Source organism: Camelus ferus, chromosome 18, assembly GCF_009834535.1.
Source record: "Camelus ferus isolate YT-003-E chromosome 18, BCGSAC_Cfer_1.0, whole genome shotgun sequence".
Lineage (NCBI taxonomy): Eukaryota > Metazoa > Chordata > Mammalia > Artiodactyla > Camelidae > Camelus > Camelus ferus.
The window spans coordinates 16,199,029-16,204,543 of record NC_045713.1 but is presented as its reverse complement, the minus strand read 5'-3'; positions in this window follow the sequence as shown (position 1 = coordinate 16,204,543).

The window sequence follows — 5,515 nt, the reverse complement described above, 5'->3', positions numbered from 1 at the left end:
TTCCATTATAGTAGTAACTATCTCACTGAAAAATATTTGATAGGAAACATTTGTTTCAGGTTCTGCCACTTGGTTTAGGATGTGAAACCTCTTTAAATCCACAGTTTAAACCATGTTAACTTCTGCGTAGTATGCAAGGTTAATCTCACTTCAAAGAATATTTCAAAACAGCCTACCTCTGGTGCTGCTAGCCAAAAGCACCCCAGACTACGATGCCCTGGGAAGAACCAGCTAAAAATGTGACCTTGCTTAGCCCAGTTACTTCACAGAAACCCCCAGCAATGCCAGCAGCCAGCTTCCAACAGAAGTCGGCCTCGTGATTTCCTCCACCCACCACAGGCCACACTACTTGCTAGCTAGAAATGCTGGGTACTCACTGAAGTCATTTCAACAGGAACACCAAAATAAAAAAGAGGAAACGGCTGAGGAACACTCAGCATTTGTGAGATCATGGCGGGGGTCGGGTGGGGTGTGAAATGGGGCCTATGCTGAGTTGAATTAGGAAGTGACCTTGCAGCCAGGAGTCTGAATTTATTCCTGATTGCTTTAAAATGTGCTGTCATTTGTGGGTTTCAGCCTAGACAGAAATAACCATGGCTTTTTCCCTTCAGAATTTTCAACTCCTACAAGGACTCCTGGCCCAGAAGTAGCCAGAAGTACTGGGAAAGCCACCAGCAGAGACTCGTAGACATGTCCTGAATAGGACGTGCTTTTTAAATGAATATTGCTAAAGGCAAGAGATGGCCAAACTAAAACTGAATACTTAAAAGGGATAATTTTTTTTGGTAGGGGGAGGTAATTAGGTTTATTTATTCTTAGGGAAGATACTGGGGACTGAACCCAAAACCTTGTGTACACCAAGCACGTGCTCTGAGACTTGAGCTATACCTCCGCCGAAAGGGATAAAAACATGGACGACACAGATCCTCAGAAGGACATCCTTCAGTGTCGACCTCTCCGTCTGCCTCACTGTCTTCACGTTCTCTTCAGCCTCATTTCCTCTGTCTGTCTGCACTGTCCCTGCTTTTCACTGCGCCTACTATGATATTAAAGCTTATTTTTTGGTATTCAATTTATTAAGCAGCTTTTTAGTATTGCCTGATTTAGAAGCCAGATTAAAGACACAGTCAACTGTGAAAAGGCACCCAATGGAATGACAGAAAATATTTGCAAATTGTGTGTCTGTAAGGGGTTAACATCCAAAATACAGAAGACTTATACAACTAACAGCAACAAAGACAAAAATACACAAACAAATGCGTGAAGGACTTGAACAGACATCGCTCCAGAGAAGATACACTGGTGGCCAGTAACCACATGAAGGGGTGCTCAGCATCACTAGTCACCAGGAAAATGTAAATCGAAGCAGCGAGCTAACCGCCTCACACCATTAGGATTAGGAAGACTTGTCCAATCAGCAGAAAATAAATTTTGGGAAGGCTGTGGCCAGATCAGAACACTCAGGTCTGTTGGCGGAAAGGTGAAGTGGTGCAACCACTATGGAAAACAGGATGGCAGTTCCCCCCCACCCCGAGTTAGAAGTCGGGTTACCAGGTGGTCCAACAGTTCCACACCTGGGTGTATACCCCAAAGAATTGAAGATGGGGACTCGAAGACCTGTTCAAGCCTTGTTCACAACAGCGTTATTCACAGCAGCCAAAGGCAGAAGCAGCCAAGTGTCCATGGACAGGTGATGGACAAGCACAATGTATATAAATGCAAGGGGATATTTTTCAGTTTTTCAAAGGAAGGGAATTCTGACCCATGCTACAACCTGGATGAACTTTGAGGACATTATGCTAAGTGAAATAAGCTAGTCTCAGACAAATATTGTTACGATTCCACATACACAAAATACTTAGATTTGTGGGGACAAAGGAGAAGGTAGAAGGTTGGGGAGTTACTGTTTGACGGCTAGAGTTTCAGTTTTGTGAGACGACGAGACAGGAGGACAGTGATGACGGCTGCACAACAATGAAAGTACTTAATGGTCAAGATGTTAAATTTTTTATTGTATTTTACCACAAATTTTTTAAAAAGCCAAATGAATTGTTCGTATGTGTATCTCAGACTCCAAAACTTGTTTATTTACTGATCATTTATCCCCTGCTTATTTCTAAAAATATAATTGCAACATTTTAAAGGATACAGAGCAGTTCAAAATGAAGGATTAGTTGACAAAAAGGCAAATTACATTTAAACAGTAAATTCCAGTTCTTTCTGTCTGTTCAAGGGGACCAGGAGGAAACTTTGTCCTGTTACTAAAATCTAGACGTTTACTACATGAAAAAATGCTTTTCATTGGTGAGTTTATAAAAGATAAAAGTGACTGCCCCCTTCCTGGCCAGAGGCCTGTGGCTTTCTTCTCCCTTCCACAGCCTCAGAAACAAACATCTTCATTAGTTTAAACCAATCTTGGTATTAGCAGCCCCGCAGCGTTCGGCCTAGACCCGAGGCCTGTGTGCAGACTGACCCAGCGCACTGTCCTCTGGGGGGCGTCTCAGCCCTTAAAAAGGACACTGGTCTTAAGGTGATGAAAATGCTCTGAAATGAGATTACGTGAAAATTGCAGAACTTTGAGAAAATACTGAAGACCATTGACTTGTATACTTTAAAAGGGGGAATTGTATAGTATCTGACTTATATATCAATAAAGCTGTTATATATATAAAAAAACTTAAGTGTGTATGATTAAATGGCAAGCCCTTGAGCAGTGATTCATCAGCCTGGTTGGACAACAGAATTCCCAGTAGTGCTTGTGAAAGTAGGTGGCCAGGCCTGACCCCCCACAGCTCTGATTCAGGTGGCCTGGGCAGGCCTGGGCACGGATGTCTCACAAACCCGCAGGTTGTCCTGGTGCCAGGGTGAGACTGAGTCGCCTGTGCGCATGTCCGTTGTCTCAGCGGCTTCTGGCAGACACTAGATTGTAGTTAATTTTACAGTGTCTGCTGGCTCAGGGACCCGAACACAGTAATTTGTACTGTTGACTGAAGAGCTGGAGCAGTTCAGTTGTGCAGAAAAGAAGCTCGTGTTGTGTTCCAGACATTCAAGTCTAAAAGAAAGCGACCCTGCCTTCCATCGAGAGGTGGGCAAGGTCAGATTTTTTTCAAATGGCAGCCTCGGGCCTCCTTGAATGCCTGCCTGGACATAGGTTGAGATCCTGTGCTTTTCTGCCTTGGAGAAAGAATGCAATTATTTTGATCTAGAACCTCACTTTTGACTGTCACTGACCTAGAGCAACATTTTTTAAACTGCTGGCTGCAAAATTCATTATCGGGTCATGAAATTAATTTGTTTTTTTTAATAGGTGGTGAGAATAAGTACTATTCTCTGAAACTTTCAGTAATTGATATACAAATTACATTTCATCAATTTTAAGATGCACATTGTTTCTATCATCTCTAAATTGGTGTATGTCCTATAATCGACAGTATCTTGTAATGCAGCATTTGTGACTTGCAATTTAAAACCTCTTAGATGCAATGAAATACAACATGTTTGTACTGTGTTGTGCACAGGAAATATATTTCGTACTGTGGATTCTACCCAAAAAAAGTTTGGAAAAGACCGATCAGTACATTAGGAATATTTCACATCTGTGTATTCTCAAAGTATATTCTTCTAGAAAGGTTTTAAAGTCTGTTTTTCCTTTGTGAATGATTTTGTTTTTCACAACCACTTCATAGGGTAGGTAGGCAAGTTACACATACTGTCATTTTTACAGATATGTAGAGGGGTTAAGCGACTTGCACAAGCTCACAGAAACTTTGATTCCTGCTATATGTAGTTATGATGTTTCTTTGTTTTTTTAAGTCTTACTGCTCTTCCTGTGCTGTGCCTGGCCAAGTGACGGGATTAAATTGTAATTCCAAGTTGCTGCTGTGCAGTGGCGCTCAGGCATTCTGACCTCACAGCACCTTCCTGTCACTGTCAGCAGGTCTTTTCCTCCTAAGGACTAGAGCTCCTCCACTGGATGAAAAGCTCCACCATCCCACTAAACAATGTAGGACAGAAGTCTGTTTCTTTTGACTTCACCTTCAGTTCCTACTCCCACTCTTTGGAGCCCATCTCATGCTAAGCATTATGGAGTTGCTTAGCTTAATAAAAAACCCTTATAGCACTCAGTCTAATTTTAAGTGTTATCCCAGAGTTCGGAGGCTGGAGGGGGACCTAGAGTGTGAATTTCACTTTGAACAGCATCTCCTGCAGACTTAAAATCCTCTTCATATACTTGAAGACAGTAATCCTTTTCAAGGGTCTGCTAGGCTAAACAAATTTTTTAAATCCAGTTCTTGTAATTAATTCATTTTTAGGCTCTACTTATGTCGGTTGCTCTCTGAATTCTCTTTTATTAGAGTTGGTCTACACCCTTTTAACACAGGGACAATCTAAATTTAAAACATCATAGATACATAAAAAACACACTGCCTAAGTTTAGAAGGAAACATTTCTAGACTTTACTGTATTTAATACAAGACCAGACTGTGCTGTGTGCAGGCAGGCAGCGTTTCAAACCATGAAAAGAAACTTACTGATTTTTCTGTATTTCCAGTTCCACACAGAACCACCTCAAGGAGGGGCACTTTAGCAAACCAGAGACAGGTGTCAGAGCTTTGAAGAATAACACCCGCAAGCAATTACATTAAATATGAGAAATTGAGTTCCAAGAGACGCATTCCCTAACCTCAATATCCAGACTTCGTATGAGAAAATGTTTTCTAGACCCAACCACAACTCAATAAAAACCACCTCCTTTCTCATTAGACGTTTATTGAGTTGCTAGTTTCTATGCAGAATCCTGTAGGAGGCTACACTGTCAAGTTCACAGGGTCGGTCAGGAAGGCCTGACTACAGCCAAAGCAAGGGCTGCAGGCCAAGCCTGGCCAGGCCCTTCCTCCACTGCGAGGAAGGTGGAGCTGCCCCCTTCCGCCTACAGGGGTCCGACCCAGGCCCCAGCAGCGCTGCAGACGCCCTCACCAGCAGGCTCAGCTGGGGCGGGGGGCGGGGCGGAACTCAGTGCTCACGTGGCAGTCTTACAGCTTAGCGCCACACCAACTACAGCGTCCCCTCAATCGCACGATTTTACTGAAAATTTAAGCAAGTGGAGTATTTTTCTTTTGATCTTATTACTCATCTGTTGTTTAACCTCTGGAAACTGCCCTTGCAGGCTCATACCGCCCTGGCTTCTGTTGGCTTCTGCTGCCAGTCACTTTCACTAGAATAAACAAAACTACCTACTTGTGACTATGTCTATTTTAAAATCTATTCTTCTTTATACAAATAATAACCTACATTTTACATAATGTTTCAAAAGAGACTGTTAAAGGCAACATCCAAGGCGGGGGGTGGGGGGAAAGGGCGCAGCATGCACGAAGTCCTGGGTCCAGTCCCCAGCACTGCCATTAAATAATTAAACCTACTTATCCCCCCAAAAAAACACCAAAAAGTAAATAAAGGCAACACTCAGACTGCGCGTGTTGCTTCGATCTGTTCTCAATGTGAAGTTTGACAGAAA